The sequence below is a fragment of the Ovis aries genome, chromosome 23 (genome assembly GCF_016772045.2).
Source record: "Ovis aries strain OAR_USU_Benz2616 breed Rambouillet chromosome 23, ARS-UI_Ramb_v3.0, whole genome shotgun sequence".
In the NCBI taxonomy this organism is placed as follows: Eukaryota; Metazoa; Chordata; class Mammalia; order Artiodactyla; family Bovidae; genus Ovis; species Ovis aries.
Window position 1 is genome coordinate 34,227,329 of NC_056076.1, and position 18,274 is coordinate 34,245,602.

The 18,274-nt window shown below is 38.1% G+C and overlaps 1 long non-coding RNA gene across 1 annotated transcript in view; it reads left to right on the top strand.

Annotated features, from left to right (window-relative positions):
* Positions 1-17,324, top strand: part of LOC132658518 (uncharacterized) — a 56,273-nt gene extending 38,949 nt beyond the window's left edge. The window contains exons 2-3 of the long non-coding RNA XR_009598277.1: positions 5,787-6,000; positions 17,061-17,324. This is a non-coding gene — a long non-coding RNA (uncharacterized LOC132658518). The remainder of the gene's footprint in view (positions 1-5,786; positions 6,001-17,060) is intronic.
* The last annotated feature ends 950 nt before the right edge of the window (positions 17,325-18,274 follow it).

The following is an 18,274-nucleotide window of genomic DNA, read 5'->3' on the forward strand; positions in this document are numbered from 1 at the left end:
AGACGCCCACAATATTTTTGGCAAGAAATAAAATTCCATTTTGTATGAGGCATTTCAAGGGAATGACCTTTAGCATGCACATACGGCATATTTTTGGCTCATTGCTGAACTATGGGGTTTGGGATCTATGTAAGTATGGAAGGCATCAGGTGAAATGCGAACATTGTTTCTTGGTCAATGGAATTGACAAAGTGAAAACTGCAACAATTCCCCACCTAACTTGTTGAAACAACAGAAATAACACCCAAAATACCAGCAAGGGCTTTCCCCCAAAAAAGAAAATTGAGGAAAGCACTAAAACATATGCTAAAAGTTACCTATATTGTTACTTCTAATTCTCTTTTCAGTCTGAAATCAAATGCATAGTTTCTTCAATGTGATAAGAGAAATGCTTCTGTTTGTTCACTAAAGTCAAAGAGACAATGAGGGTCAATGAGATACCCACAGGCAAGTTCTCATGTAGATCTAATTTCTACTATCCTCGCAATAAAGACCTAGTACACATTCACGATTTCTTACTTTTAACTTATTTTCCTTTCAATTTACCCAGCTCAAGACTACTGATAGTCTTACAATACTTATTCTTTGCCGATCTGAATTGTTAAAATAATTTTCTATTCTCTATAATAGGTGAATTCATTAGCCTAATAGTCAAAATTATATAAGGTAGGCCTATTTTTCTCTTTTTCTTTCCTTATTCTTTTTTTTCGTTTTGTTTTGTTTTCTGGAAGCTTGAGTTTTTTAATTGACAATTCTCCATATACACAGATACCCTTTTAGCTCTTCTCCAGTGTAAGTAAAGTATGAGCACTTAACTCTCATTTCACAACAGCACAAGATGGGCCTATTTTTTTTTTTTTTTACTTTAATTCCCTTGTTTCATCATACAAATTCTCTTGTATGATTACCCATACTGATTTACTCATTGTTTCTCTAAATAGCTCATTGAACTTTTTCTTCACTAGATCTTTGCTCACTCTAGTCTCTCTTATCCAACCCCTCCCTCTGTCTACCTCCTTCCCTAAGTACAGATTCAGCTAAAATCTACCTTCTGCCTGAAACTCTGTCTCAATACTGCAGTCAGGTTTTCTTTTTACTGTGTGTACTACTTACGCATCTTAGATCAGCTATCAGCTCATGCCTATAGTGAGAAAAGCAGAGCCTTATGAATAGACACGGTCTGTGGATGGGACCATTCCCAGAGAAGGGGGAAGTCATCCCTGGTTACAGGATCATTTCTGGGAAAATAGCCTCATGCATGCAGTCTTGACTCCTACTTGGCCACATAAAAATGAGCCTTAGGCCTGGAACTCTTCTTTACCAAGACCTAAGGAATCCTCACTGCCTGTGCTGGGCTTGTCGCCTTGTGTCGGAATATCTTTCCCTGTTTTGGACCTTTATTCTGTTTAGTTCAGTTCAGTTCAGTTGCTCAGTTGTGCCTGAGTCTTTGCGACACCATGGACTGCAGCATACCAGGCTTCCCCGTCCATTACCACCTCTTGAATCTTGCTCAAACTCACGTCCATTGAGTTGGTGATGCCATGTTTAAGCATGTATCAGATGGCACCACTAATATATTTGTCTCTGTGGGGAGGGGGCCGAATTCTTCATTCTAGGCACAAGAGGAGTGCCTGTAGGTCAATCACTCTATGGTGGTTGCCTGCAGAGGTCCTCTGGCCATGGGGGACAAGTGCCCATTACCAAAGCTGACCTACCTTGTTCTGCTCTTCTCTGCGTGAGTAATGAGGTATTCCATAGTGACTCTGATACCAAGATGCAGTTGGCAGAAGTGTTTGGACTCCTACTCCTGGTGATAGGCAACAAGTGACATTCGCTTGACAGTTACCAAAAAAAAAAAAAAAAAAAAAATGATGTCTAATGTGAATGATATAAAAAATAAAGCCAAAAAACAAAATGTATGGGTTGCCCCGGTATAAGGCCTACAATCTGCGGGAAGTGTGTTTTTCTTGACCTGAGTTCCAGGACTTTGATTTGAACGATTACATTTCCTGGTAGATGAAGATTCGAGGATAAACCAGATCAAGGTTTAAAGACAGACTGCACCTATACGTCTTTGCTGAGTCATATTCTAAAGTAGGATATCTAATAAGCAAAGGAAAAGAATAGATACCAAGGCGTCAACAATCATTCTACAAAAATAGGTTTTGAAAACAAACGTGCCTGCTGCAGGAAGTCTCTCTTTCCAATTATTCATACTATGCAGCATCTCTGAAAACTAAGGCAAGTAGGATAACAGTCTACAATCATTCTCAGACACTTTGCTAAATGATTTTGCAATAACGTTTAAGGAATTTTAGAAATTAGTCTTTAGTTTGAAGGCTCCTTTTGTGTGGTTAAAATACCATTTTGGGGGAAAACTAAGTTCCAGTGGGAAAAGAATGTAGTTTGGGTTATGGGTCAAGTTGGGAGTATCGGGTAAAGGAAGAAGGAATGATGTCACAGTGAAGCAAATTTAATTCAGGAAAAAAAATGCCTCAGTTCCCAGAATATTTGCTAGGGAAAGGTGGAAAGAAGAGAGGGCTCTACCCACGCAAATTTTGCTGGCTTACACTTGATATGCCTAAAGGATGAGTTATAACAATAACAGTTAGTATCAGATGTGCAGTTGGAATCAACTTTTGATGATAAAAATATAAGAATATAAAGATTTCTTCCATAGTTCGTATTAGTTTTTATGGTTTAACTCTTTTTACATTTAAATCTTTGATCCATCTGGAATTAATTTTATTGTAGCATATGAGGTTGGTATCCAATTTAACTAATTTCCAATTGTAATTCAGTTATCTCAATAATAACTATTGAATAAGCAATCATTTCCCCACTGATTCAAACTGACGTTTATAATAACAAAATAACCCCTTATGTCTATTGTAGTCTACTATCAGCCTTTCCAGAATATTACTGTGATATTTTCTATCACACTTTATTTCTCTGTTTATGCATGAATTAGAATTAAACTTATGCTTAGTCACTTCAGTCGTGTCTGACTCTTTGTGACCGCATGGACTGTAACCCACCAGGCTCCTCTATCCATGGGAATTTTCAGGCAGGGATACCAGAGTGGGTTGCTGTGGCCTCCTCCAGGGGATCTTCCTCCCAGGGACTGAAGCTGTGTCTCCTGCATTGCAGGCAGAATCTTTTACCTCTGATCCACCAGGGAAGCCCTAGAATAATGCTATGGAATTGGAGAAGGCAATGGCACCCCACTCCAGTACTCTTGCCTGGAAAATCCCACGGATGGAGGTGCCTGGTAGGCTGCAGTCCATGGGGTCGCGAAGAGTCAGACATGACTGAGGCAGCTTCACTTTCACTTTCCACTTTCATGCATTGGAGAAGGAAATGGCAACCCACTCCAGGGTTCTTGCCTGGAGAATCCCAGGGATGGGGGAGCCTGGTGGGCTGCCATCTCTGGGATCGCACAGAGTCTGACATGACTGAAGCGACTTAGCAGCAGCAGCAGGCAAAATAATGCTGTCTCCCAGATGGCCACATCCTGTACCCTGGCACCTATGAGTATGTCACCATAAAAGGGATTTTGCCAACATGAAAATGGTAAGGACCTTGAGATTTTTCTTAGATCATCTGAATGGGCAAAATCCAAACACAAGTGTCCTTAAAATGAAAGAAACTCCTCCATCTATGTTCAGAGTAAGAGATAAATGTGACTACAGAAAAATGGCTAGAGAAATGCAACATTTTGAAGATAGAAGCAGGGATCAGGAGCCAAGGAAAGTGATGACCTTTAGAAGGTGGAAAAGCTAAGGAAATGAATTCTCCCTAGAACCTCTAGATAGGAACATAGCCCTGCCCCCACCTTGATTTTAACCCAGGAAGGTCCACTTCAGACTTCTGACCTCCAGAAATATAACAAATTTGTGTTGTTTGAGTTTGTGATAATTCTTTACAGAAGCAATAGGAAATGAATACATGTGCAATTTTAATGTTTTAATATCAGGCAGAACTAGTTTAACCCCTGCCCCATAACTTAAAAAAAACATTTTTGTCTAGTCAACATCTGTCACCATACATTAGTTACATTTTTTTTTCTTGTGAGGATAACTTTTAAGAGTTGCTCTTTTAGCCACTTTCAAACACAATATAGTATCATTAACTATAGTCGCCATGCTGTACATTATATCCCTATGACTTATTTTGATACTAAAAGTTTGTACCTTTTGACCCCCTTCATCCATTTTTGTCTCCCCACCCCCATCCCACTTCCTCCTCACTCTGGGAGCTACCAATAGCTTCCTTGTATCTGTGAGTTTGTTTTATATTTGGTTAGAAGTAGAAGTATTGGAGAAAGAAATGGCAACCCACTCCAGTGTTCTTGCCTGGAGAAACCCAGGAACGGGGGAGCTCATGGGCTTCCATCTATGGGGTCACAGAGTCGGACACAACTGAAGCGACTTAGCAGCAGCAGCAGAAGTGAGATGATACATACTTGTTTTTCTCAGTCTGACTTACTTCACTTAGCAAAATAACCTTAAGGTCCATCTTTTGTCACAAGTGGCAAGATTGCCTTCATTTTTATGGCTGAATAATATTCCACTGTGTTTGTGTGTATGTTTCGCTGATCTATTTGTCTGTTTCTACACCAATGCCATACTGTTTTGATTACTATAGTTAGAAACCAGGGAGCGTGATGTTTCCACCTTTGTTCTTTCTTAAGATTGCTTGGAATATTTGGGGTCTTCAGTGGTTCTACACAAATTTTAGGATTGTTTGTTCTATTTCAATGAAAAATGCCATTGAAATTTTCATAGGAATTGCGTTGAATCTTTACACAGCTTTGAGGAGTATGGGCATTTTATTAATATTAATCCTTCCAATCCATGAGCATGGAATATCTTCCCATTTGTTAGTATCTTCAATATTTTTCATTAATGTCTAATTTCCAGTGTACAGGTCTTTCAGATCCTTGGTTAAATTTATTTACAGGTAGTTTATTCTTTTTGAGAGAATTGTAAATGAGATTAAAAAAATTTTTCTCTTTCTGATAGTTTGTTATTAGTATATAAAACCCAACAGATTTTTGCATATTAATTTTTAAAATTGCAACTTCACTTAATTTCTGTATTTTTCTAACAGCAACTAATAACTGCTCATAACTTACTTTTCCTCTGAATTAGTAATGGTGTGGAGAAGCAGATCAAGAACATCCATCATATGCTATGACTTACATAAATTATAAGTAAATTTTTGTTGTAGTATAGGCATTATCATTCGGATACATTTGTTACAAACATGAATTACAAACCTTACATTGCTATGTTTTTGGGCAGTTTGTTTTCATCAACAACAGGTGTTTGATTATATCAAATTTTTTTCAGCATATGTAAAATGATCAAATTATTTTTCTATTGTATTCATATGGTGGTTTTTATTGATATACTTTCTAATATGAAATCTTGAATTTCTAGAATACTCCTCAGTTGGCCATGGTATATTATTCTTTTAATATGCTATGGATTCTGTCTAAAATATTTTGGATATTTGCAAATCCAAAATTTTCTTGTATTGTTCTTTTCAGTTTTGGTGTCAATCTAATAAACTGAATTTAATGGATTGGCTTCTATGGTAGGCAAATTCTAAGATGACCACACTTCCTGGTATTCTTGCTCCTGTGCAATCTCCGTTTCTTGAATGTGGATTGAATTTATAGACTTATTTCTATTGAATCAGACATGGCAGTAGCCATGGAAAGTTATTTCCAAGATTAGGTTCTTAAAATAATGTATCTTCCGTGTTGTACAATCTCTCAGGTTCTCATATTGGGAGAATTCAGCTGCTATGTCATGAGGCAATCCCATGGAGAAGCCATCATGTGAACTTGGAAGTAGATCTTCTGGGGTCCTCCAGAAGTCATGTGAATGTGCTTGGTAATAGACCCCCTCCAGCTGAGCCTCAAGGTGACTACAGCCCTTGCCAACATCTTGAGTTTAGCCTGGTGAGATATCCTGACCCAGAACCATCCAGGTAAGATACTCTTAGGTTTCTGACCATCAGAAACTTTGAGATAATAAAGTTTGTTGTTCACAGTTACCAAGTTTTGAGGCAGTGTCTTAAGCAACAATGGATAACTCATGCACCTTCTTTTTATATATTCTGAGTAAGTTTAAGTATACAAGAATTACCTGTTTTTTAAAGCTCTGGTTCAAATTTCCTATGAAAACTTCTTACTGTGGTGCTTTCTTGTGATTTTAGGTTTAGAGTAGTAAGGTTTACCAATTTTTCTTGGTTTATTATTTGTAATAGTATGTTCTGACAGGGTCAGAATTAAGAGGTATCTTTTGAGTTATCTCTATTTAAAACAAATTCTTTAATGCAATTTATCTTCCTCCTCACCACTCCATGGTTCTTGGTCTTTGTTATTATTACCATAGGTTTTAGATAAAACATATTACGTTTATAAGGCTTCCCTTGTAGCTCAGTTGGTAAAGAATCCGCCTGCAGTGCAGGAGACCTGGGTTTGATCCTTGGGTCGAGAAGATCCCCTGGAGAAGGAAATGGCAACCCACTCTAGTATCCTTGCTTGGAAAATCTCATGAACAGAAGAGCCTGGTGGGCTGCAGTCCATGGGGTCGCAAAGAGTTGGGCATGACTGGATGACTAACACTTACTTACTTATTACATTTATATGTTGTATGTTTATTTAAAATACTAGAAATCTACATTGTTTTGGTTTGAAAATATTTATTTACTTATCTGGCTGCATTGGGTCTCAGTTGCAGCATATGGATCTTTAGTCTCAACATGCAAACTCTTAGTTGTGGCATGTGGGATATATTCCTTGACCTGGGATTGAACCAGGGCCCCTGGATGGGGAGCACAGAGTTTTACCACTGGACCACCAGGGAAGTCTCTACATTCAGTTTTTAATAACTATTTTCCAAGTGTTTTTACTATTTAATAATTATAATAATGGTGGCTTGAACATGTACAAAAGTAGGCAGAACAATATAATGAACACATACCCATATCTTGCCCCAACAACCATGAATCCATGGTGAATTCTAGACTTTTCACTCTCCTATCCCCTCCCTATATTATTTTGAAACAAATCCAAGATATCATATTTCATTCATAAATATTTCAATATGTATCCTTAAATGTCAGAACTTTAAAAATAACCATAGAGACATTATCAAAACTGAAAAATTAATATCTTAATTTTCTCTATCACTCCATATTTACATTTTTGGTTATTTCATAAAAGTCATGTATTCTTTGCCATTTCTATAGTTTTTCAATTTGAGAATGTTATATAAATGAAATCATACAGTGTACAATTTGGAGGGATTGGCTTTTTTGTTGTTTGTTTTATTTTATTTTATTTTTTAATTTAAATTTTATTTTTTTTACTTTACAATACTGTATTGGTTTTGCCATACATTGACATGAATCCACCATAGGTGTACATGAGTTCCCAACCCTGAACCCCCCTCCCACCACCCTCCCCATATCATCTCTCTGGGTCATCCCAGTGCACCAGCCCTAGGGATTGGCTTTTTTAACTTAGCATGATTTCCTTGCTATTCATCTAGGCTGTCATGTGTGACAATAGTTTGTTTCTTTTATTAACTAAATAGTATTCCATAATATGGATATCCCACAGTTTCTTGGACCATTCACCCATTGAAGATCATCTGGGTTTTTTTAGTTTTTGGCTATTTAAATAAAGCTATGATGAATGTTTGTGTACAGGTTTGTATGAACACAAGTTTTCACTTTTCAGGGATAAATGCCCAAGTGTGTAGTCCTGCTCAAGTGCTGGGTTCTACGGTAACTGCATGTTTAATTATGTTCACTCTTTACCTTTTAATTGGTATAATTAGATCATTTACATCTAAGGTAATTATTGGTCTGTTAAGACTGAAGTCTTCCATTTGTTACCTGATTTCTGTTTGTTTCCTTGTTTCTTAATCCTCTCTTCTCTCTGTTTGCCTTTCTATGTATTACGTGCACATATTTTCAGAATAACATTTTAAATTAGTTTTAATGTTTTTTAGTACATCTGTTGGTTTAATTTTCTTAGTGGTTGCTCTGCGTATGACAATATGCATATGTGACATCATGTTCTAGTATCAACATTTTACAACTTTAAACGAAGTGTGGAAATCTTGTTTTCATTTAGGTTTCTTTACTTTGCCCGTGTTTAAATATCTTAAATGTCATATAGTGTTATAATTTTTCTTTCCAGTCATCAAAAATGATTTCTAAAGCTCGTGAGGGGAAAGATAGACTATTGTAGGTATACATGGTCTTGGTTTTTTTAATTGAAGTATAGTTTATTTACAATATTATATTAGTTTCAGATGAGTCAGTATTTTTATAGATTGTACTCCATTAAAAATTATTATAAAACAATGGCTATAATTCCCTGTGTCATACAACATATCCTTTTTGCTTATCTATTTTATACTAGTAGTTGGTATCTCTTAATCCCATACCCCTATCTTGCCCCTCCCCTCTTCCTACTTTCCACTAATAACCACTAGCTCATTTTCTATATCTGTGAGTCTGTTTCTGTTTTGCTATATACATAGTTTTTATGAATCCATAAGTAAATGAGATACAGTACTTGTATTTCTCTGTCAGACTTATTTCACTAGGCATAATACTTTCTAGGTCCATTCACATTGAAGAGAACAGCAGGATTTCATTCTTACAATAGTCAAGATGTGGAAAGAACTTAGTGTCTTCAACAGATGAAAGATAAGATAGATATGATATATATCATATATATAGATAGATCTATCTATCTGTATATGTATACCTGTTTCCTCATTACTCGGGAGTAATGGAGTACACAAAAACTCATAGGTTCCACACAGCAAAAAGAGAAATTTTTCCTATCTTTGTCCCTGGTTGGAAGCACAAAAGTGCCAATGCTAACCTTCTACCTACTTATTGCACATTTTTTCCCTGGAAGTTGTGGTCTCTGAATGCATGTAAGGAGATGGGCAACAGAAATAGATGTAGAATATTTCTCTAGCTGCCTCAGAAATCTTGGTCTATTTAACAAAGAAATTGCAATAGAATTTTTCAAATTCATGTTGAATTTGGGCCCTGAATCATAGGGCAGGAAGTGGAAGGAGTTTGGCATGCATTTTTATTCTTTTTTATTTTTAGGTGGACTTCTGTTTCATTAGATGTCTGGGTATGCCTCCATTGTCATCAGGGGAATTACATAATTTTTCAAAGTCCCATGTTTAAAAATATTTTCTATCAAACTACAGTTTTAAGGACTAATTAATTTCCCCCAATAATTGATTCATAAAAATCATGTCCCGTACTAACCAGAGGTTTCGATAAGTATGAAACAATCAGGATTATACAAGGACTTAGGAAAACTCAAAGTCAAAGAAAGCAGATTGTTTGCTAATGTAACCTTGTAGGAGACGTAAAATTGCCATCAGGACTTTAGAAACATGGACAATCTATCACAACAGCCCATTTTTAACTCAAAAAGGCCTAGCAGTCTGGGGACCTTATGGCCAGGGATTGCTGTACCTTCAGGGATCTGACGTGGCAGAAACCGGGCAGAGGTTGGGTTGATCAGCATGGCGAGACAGCAAACTCCCAGTGTGCTGGCATGTACTTAAGAGACTAGGGTCACCACTTTAAGCTTTAAATTAGATTAAACACAGGATGTACTGGTCGGACAGATCAATGCAGATGATTAGCTGTGAAGAGTAATAAGCTTACCAGGTGGTGCTAGAAGTAAAGAATCCGCCTGCCAGTGCAGGAGACACTAGAGGTATGGGTTCAATCCCTGGGTCGGGAAGATCCCCTGGAGGAGGAAATGGCAACCCACTCCAGTATTCTTGCTTAGGCTATCCCATGGACAGAGAAGCCTGATGGGCTATAGTCCATGAGATCACAAAGAGTCGGACACGACTGAGCAACTGAGCATGCACCAAGAGTAACATCATGACTCTTTTCAGTTCAACGTTTATCTTTTTAAAAAAATACATGTATATTCTGTAACATATATGTATATATGAATTTGTGTACGCATGCATGTACACACACACATAGAGTCTCTGAATTAGTTTCAGTGAAATCTGCATCAGTGCAGAGGTACTCTCAGAGTGCCTTCAATAAAAAAGTCACTGTGTATTATGCGATAACATTGAACAGACTCCAGACAGCCTCTTATCTTAGATATACAACGACGTAGCATAACTCAAGCCTAAAGGAGAAGTTAAAGCATTAGGTAACGGTAGCAACAGTAGCATGTTAGTGAAGTAATAACTCTCTTGGAGGATAACCCAGGATGGGTTTTATTGAATTCAGTTTATTTAGCTGGGATAAACCCAGATAGGCATCTCATTTACAAGAAGGTACTAGCAAGAGGGCAGGTTATTACAAGCACATTTAGAAGATAAGCAATAGGAAAATCGAATAAAATCAGAGATCAGGAAGGGAGCAGAAGTGGTTCCTGGTTCAGCCTCTTGCCTTGGACAGGTCTATATTTACCCCAGCTGAGAACAATAGTAATTGCCTTCTCAGACATCCATGGGGATGAATGGTGTGTGAGCTCTCTTAGGAACGTGTGAGTTATCCTTGTTGACAAGCTTACTTTGTGGGTAATTGAAGTTCCTTTTTCTCGCAACTTAAGTGCGTTTTCTTTGTTTCTCTGTTCTCTGAAGAGTTAGAATAATTATTCAATGTTTCTTCATAATAATTTTTTTAAATGTGACAATAGTTGCCATCCCTTAGCTTTTCCAGCTTCCCATACAAATTAACTGTAAAATTGAGCTGTTTTTCTACTCATTTAATTAGTGTTTTTTCTGTTTTCAAAGGTTGTTGTCTTCCTTCCTTTTTCCTTTCCTTCCTTTCTTCCTTCCTCCCTTTTTGCGGGAGGAAGAAAAAAAGAATGTCAACGCCTTCCTTCCTTTCCTTTTCAAATTTAAATATAACAGATATTTACTTGGTTATTTCGATAAGCGAGCCTTTGTTCTAAACACTGATGCCAACATGGGTAGCTGCATGGACTCTACTCCTTGGAGTAACTCCTGAATCTTAAGGTCTTAACACAGCTTTGTCCAAGAGATCAGACAAAAATTGTGCCTAGCGGAAACACTTGGTTGGCCATTCTAGTTGGTGCTTTCGGTTCCAGAGGTATACTTTATGACACAGAAGAGCATGTTCCAGCTGAGTTGTCATTTCAGTGACTTGTGTCATTGAAGGCACAGAGGACTGAGTTTTATATATTGATAAATATTGATCAATTAAAGGTGTGTCCCTCCACTCACCATTGCCTTCTGCTCTTGTGTGTGGTTTCCCACATGAACGTATGTGTAGATGTGTGTGTTTGTGTGTGTGTGTGTGTGTGTGTGTGTGTGTATGTTAAGAGTGGTAGTGATACAGAGGGAAAATACATACATAAATGAAATATTGTGATGTATTAACTGAAAAATTTTGTTTCTGATATTTCCTTTTTAATCTAGACTTCTCTTCCATCCCTCAAGGACTTGGGTTCTCTCTATAGCTGCTTTCTCTTGAATAAACCTTTATTTGGAAGTTGGTTTTCTAAACAGCAAAGTCTGTCTATATACCATCTAACTTCTTTGAATGCTTCATCTTTTCTCCTGTCCCATTCAAGCTCTTTCTTCTAAAGATTCTGTTTCTGAATCAGAAAATATTCATTAGGTGTCTACACTGTGCAGGACACTGAGGATGGCAGAAAATAAATACAAAAGGGATACTTTCTTTTAAGACCTCACAGTCAGGAGGATGAAAACTACATGCACAAATAACCCTGGGTGCAGTGGGTGAAGTATTTTAGTTAAGAAGAAAAGTGTTATTATTAGTTACATTAGGTGTAGACCTCTTCAAGGAAGTTTAGGTGGTAGTCATATATGTTCATTTTTAAAAATCTTCTTTCTTTTCTTAAAATCTTATGAAATCAAATTAGTGACTACTTCTACCAAATTATCCATTTACTTAAAAAACAAACAACTGTTATCATTTACATATCATAAAATTCACCCATCTAAAGTATACAATGGAGAAGGCAATGGCACCCCACTCCAGTACTCTTGCCTGGAAAATCCCATGGACGGAGGAGCCTGGTAGGCTGCAGTCCATGGGGTCGCTAAGAGTCAGACATGACTGAGTGACTTCATTTTCACTTTTCACTTTTCATGCATTGGAGAAGGAAATGGCAACCAACTCCAGTGCCTGGAGAATCCCAGGGACGGGGGAGCCTGTTGGGCTGCCATCTATGAGGTTGCACAGAGTCGGACACGACTGAAGCGACTTAGCAGCAGCAGCAGCAGAACCATACAATATGTTTCTTTCTTTCTTTTTCATTGGCTTCTCTCCCTTGGCATTTGTTGTTGTTGTTCAGCTGCTAAGTCATGTCTGACTCTTTGTGATGCCGTAGACTGCAGCATACCAGGCTTCCCTTCCTTCACTATCTCCTGGAGCTTAGTATGTATTAGTATTTTATTCCTGTTTAGATTGCTGAATAACATCCAACTCTATGGCTATCCCAGATTTTATTCAGCTATTTGCCAATCTATTCACTTTTTAATCTTTTCATTTTCTTTCTCCCTCCTCCCAATACAGAGTGCTATAGAAGATTACGGCATCAACCATTTTAGAACCCCACCTGTTATTTTTCTAGGAGAATCTGGCTGAAGTCTTTAAAAACTGTTAGCACTTCAGGTTGTCTCTGTGTAGGTGGGACCAGGTGTGGGACATCCCAGAAAGTTCTCACCCACTTTTCATTTTGGATTTGAAGGTTAAAAAAAAAAAAAAAGAGTCTGATTCTATTAGTTCATTTACATTTTAGATAGAGGAATACACTCTGATGTCTGGGGACAGGGCATCAATTCAAGTCACCAGAACACATCATCACCTACCTGAATGCCTTTGCTGAGCTGGTTACCTTTCAGTGACCGCTGTGCCCATTATCAGCCATATTCAAGTTTTGTGGTATGTGGTATGCACTCAAAATTTTGAGGTGTTAGAGACATTTCCTTCTTTCAGTGTAAGGCAGGGTGACCCAGCGTCTCTGAAAGGTAAATACGAAGCCTCTCTCTCGTTTGAAAGAGTTATTGAGCCATGTTTACAGTGGGTCCCCTTTGTCTGCAGCGCACATACTTCACATTTTCTTGAAAGGAATGGGCTACCTGCCAATGACATTTCGCAGTTCTCAAAGCGCATGGTTTCTTCAGGAAGAGAATTCCTCATCTGCTCTGCCCTTTCCCTTTGAGTTTTACATTTCATCCTTGCTCTGTGCAATGCACCGATCAACACACATTCAGGCAACTCCTCATTTCTACTTCCTTTGATGACCTTGAAGCTCTTCATCTGGCCAGTCGATCCAGCTTGGAGGAATGTGGTGGGACGGGCCTCTGCCGTGGAGCTGGAAGCCCGGCTGGCTCTGAACTGTGTTATAATTTCCTCCCTCCTCTTCGTGGCATCCCGTCCTTTCCCATCTGAAAACAAAACAAAAAACAAAACGAGACAAAGCAAAACCCCAAGGATATGAACAGCTTGAAGTAAACTAAACTGGTCAGTGTTATTACCGGAGAACTTCACACCGAATGCAAGCGATAATCTGCTTATACACATTGCTTTCTCTTACACAATCCCTTCTCTTTCATCACTCTTCTCTGCTGGGCAAATGGAGGAGTTCAGCCTTCTCATTCCCACCCTGTTTCGTACTCATGAAAAGAAGTCCACAGAGCTTCCTTTTGTTTTCCTCTTGTCTGTGGGCTTCCACCTGGGTCCCAGCATAAGGCTGCCAGCTGGAGGGCACTTTTGCGGGTGACCACGGAGAGGGAGCTCTCGTGTTTATATGGAGAACCTGGGCTTTCTCACCGCAGTGCATGAATCCCAGGAGAGTGATTCTGTAAAAAAGCAAATCAGGTTTCCTCTGAAGCATCCCAACAGTACTGGAGGTCCTATCAAAGTTGAGGGAGATGTAACGGCAAATTGACCAGCATCCCTTTACTGAGAATGTAATTAGATGAAAAAACCAGCCACTAGAACCCTACAGTCAATATACAGAGTTAAGGCTCCTCAGAGGCAACCAGGAAATACAGAACAAGCAGTGTATCTTCTGTGGGCATCACTTTCCTTATTTTCAGGGAAAATTACGTCTTCCATATTTTTCCTCCACCTTCTACTTCAGAAAGTATCCAAAATCCCAAAGTTAGAGCTTTATTAAGAATGAGCCTATGTTATTAAAAGTGATTTGGAAAAAAATATTTATAAATGCAATATGAATGAACAACTTTCCTGGATATTTTTAATTTGCAAAAGGACTCTGATGCTTTGCTATGGAACCCCTTCGTATATAAATTTGAAGATGCAGAGGTTCTCCAAATGGGATGCCTGACTCATGCTGGAAATAAAGAATCAGAGCATTTTACAGTATCCTAATGGACATTTTAATATTTCTCATCTGTTCTTAATTTGAGATAGACATAATCTCTTCTAGGCTAGAAGATAGTTTTAGTATTATTTTTAGTTGTTAGTAAAATCTCCTCAATGCTTTGGCTCCCAACTAGAACTAAGAAATATGGAGCAAAAGCTAGACAGTCAGCTAAATAATGAAGTCAGGTCAATTCAGTTCAGCCTTTTTCATGTCTCAGCTGCGGCGAGGCACTGAGTTGAGCATCATGGCGGACAGAAGGATGGGGAAGGAACATGTTCACCTCAGGGAGCTGGGAGGCTAGTTAGGAACCTAAGATGGCACAGCACTTCAGCCCAACATGTGAAGAAGGCACACGTAAAAATGTGTGGGTTCAGTTTATGGTAACCTAGGAAACATAAATGCCAGAAAGCCAAAGGAGGAGTTTAAAAAATATGCACTTAGAAATGAAAATTCCTCTAAGACCAGTGACCAGTCTTCTTTTTATATTAGTCACAAAGCAGCAACCTTTCGTCTTCTCTCCTCCACCGCAGTGGGCACTTGGGTTACATTTTTAGGATGAGCAGCAGCTTCTGAGAGCCAGACAGAAAGAGTGGGACTGACTTCACTTCTCTCCCAAGCATGACTGCAAGACGAGTTTGGACTGTTAAAAAAAAATTTTAGACACATTTTTGTGGTTTGTGTTTGAATTAATCTACACGATTGCTTCTAGAGTTAACTGTTTTGATGCAAATGCTGTGGATCTTAAGAAATAAAAGGACTATAAGCTAATTGATCCAATTCCTTGCTTTCAAATAGATAATGTGGTTTTTTATTCCTTAGTTGAGGAGCATTATCCAGAGGTTAAATGTATTATCTAAAGTTGCAAGCACAGGAAGGCTAGGTTCCTGTCCTTAGCCTCTCAAGAGAGCTTTTCCACCTTACCACCTCTTGTAGATGAGAAAAGAAAACCACAAAACTACTGTGAGTTGGTAGAAAACTCTCATTTTTGTGCCTATCAATTTATACCTTTATTTCTAAAATAGTACTGTTTTAGAAACCTTTGTTGCTCTCTGATATTTAAGATTTATATCACATCAATTTCCAAAAAAATTTAAAAATTTGTTACAACTGTATGCACGTGCTAAGTCTCTTCAGTTGTGTCCAAATCTTTGTGACCCCATGAATTGTAGCCTGCCAGGCTCCTCTATCCATGGGATTCTCCAGGCAAGAATACTGGAGTGGGTTGCCATGCCCTCCTCCAGGGGATCTTCCCCACCCAGGGATCTCTTATGTCTCCTGTGTTGGCCGGCAGGTTCTTTATCACTAATGCCACCTGGCACTAGTGTTGTATACACATTACAGAATAAAACACCTTTTCATTTTTTCCTAAATCACAGAAATAGCAGGCATCTAGGTGGTAAACACTAAGTATTCCAGAAGATGAAATTTAGTTCTCAGTTTGCTGGTGAATGAGATAAATTATAAACATGTGGGTCTATGTTATTCCCCTTATCTTACCTGTTAGGTTTATGTGAGGTTCCCAAATTTTGTATAACATAAGAAAGGAGAAGTGCTTTTAAGTAGATCTTGGGGAGTATTCTTCAAGTTTTGACTTACATAAAGCATTAGAATAAAAAAAGGTAGGAGAATAATTAGTTTTCAATACTTTTGTGGGTGTGTGGTTTTTTTTTAAGATTTTTTTTTGATGTGGATAACTTTTTTTTTTTTCCCCAAAAAAGAGTCTTTATTGAATTTTTTTTTACTGTGTTGTTTCTGCTTTCTGTCTTAAATTTTTGGCCCCAGGCATATGGGATCTTAGCTTCCCGTGCGTGCTCAGTCGCTTCAGTCATGTCTGACTCTTCACCACCCTATGGAGTATAGCCTGCCAGGCTGCTCTGTTCATGGGTTCTCCAGGCAAGAATACTGGAGTGGGTTGCCATGCCCTCCTCCAGGGGATCTTCCTGGCTCAGGGATCAAAGCCTAGTCTCATGTCTCCTGCATTGGCAGGAGGGTTCTTACCACTAGTGCCACCTGGGAAGCCCTTAGTTCCCTGACCAGGGATCAAACCCACACTACCTGCATTGGAAGGCAAAGTTTTAACCCCTGGGCTGCCAGGGAAGTCTTATGCATGTATTTTAGAAGGATGAAGGTAGATTTTCCTGAACCTGTAGCACAAGCGGGAAAGTTTCTCTTTTGCTGGAGGGGTGGTCTCCAAAGTATGTCTCTAATCGTTTTTAGACTACCTTTTCGGCAGCTTTTCAGCCACAAAATTGTGAGCAATGGATCTAATCCTATGTGAATCAAACAAAATATAGAATGTTTATAAGATGCTTTGAACACTATCAAATGCTGTAGAAATGTAAGGTATTATAATTACACCAATTCTTGGCTCCTTTCTCTATTTATTTAAGGGTTACACAGACCTTGTTTAATACCTCAACATCCTTTCAGTTGAGTCAAGCACAGACATACTTTAGCCACTTGAGGTTAAATACTAAACCCTGTGCAGAGCAGGATCTGCAGCCTCCCTCTGCCTCTCACCTTTCAGGTTCTGCTCTGGAAATGGGCCCAGCAGTGATGTGTGAGAATTTACTCCTTTGTGTTTGTTTTGCTTTTTTATTTGGCAACTGTGGTCACTGACTGGCTTCCTTTTTTTTAGGATGAATCTTTTCTATTCCTTTATGATTGGGTGACAAAAATTAGAGAAAAATGCCAAAATGAACAACCCAGAAAGCTCATCAAGTTTCCTGGATCGTTATGAAAACAACAACAACAACAACAAAAACCCTATCAATAACTTTGAGTTCGGAACATAATTGGTTGGTTCCCAAAAGTACAATAAAAGGAAACCAGAAGTATTTTGGTCCCTGGTTGTTTTTGAATCAACTAAGTTTTTTTTTTTTTTTTTCTTCAGACTTTGAAAGTCACAGAATCAAATCATGTGGAGCCACAGGAGGGAGATTCCACCTTTCCATCAGTCTTCCTGCCCACTCTTTCTCCCCATTTCTGTTAGAAGTGAGGTTGTGCTGGATTTAAGTAGAACATTGCTCAGAATTTCCAGCGGTTTCCAATTAAAGCAGGTCACAATGAAAGGTGTCCTGGAAGTTACTAGAAGAGAAGCAATAGTGACAAGCAAAGATCTTGAAACCTTCAGTGTACAGCCTTGGGAATTCTCCTGGTACACAGGCTTGGGAACTCTGCTTGTCTCAGGTGGGAACCCAAGGAAGAACAGCCCATACTCATATCTCCAAGTAAGCCAGGGTGCTTTAAATCTGAAATAATGACTATGAGGCGAGAACCATGGAGGCATGGGATTAGATTTATGTAGAAAGTGGATAATTAAACTTGAGTTTTAGACACACACAGGAAGGTGAAAGAAGAGGAAAGAATGACATTTGTTATTTTCTAGTGATCCAATCTAAAGAGCCTCAGTGTTTTCATTATAACATGACCACTAGAGAATATAGGAGAAAAAAGAAATTGGTATATTTAATGGTATATGCAGTTACATAAATAATGCAAATTTTCTTCCTTGATTTTTTCTTTTTATTTATTTTTAAAAAATTATTTTTATTTCATACTTCTATCAAAAGATATAATTTTAATTTTATTCTGCAGATTAGTCAGTAATATATCTTTTATTATTGCATAATGTAAACAATTTCATATTGCTTATATTTCCTTTTTTTAGAATTTAGTGAATAGCAAAGAAATATTTTTCTAATTAATAAACTTGTTGCACAATTCTAGAAACCTCCCCTCAATGTGTCATACATCCAACTGGTACACCTAAGCACAAGTAAAAAACTAATATCTGAAGTAAGAATTAAGATATATCAACTGCCAACTATGTGCAAGGCATTGTATTGGGTG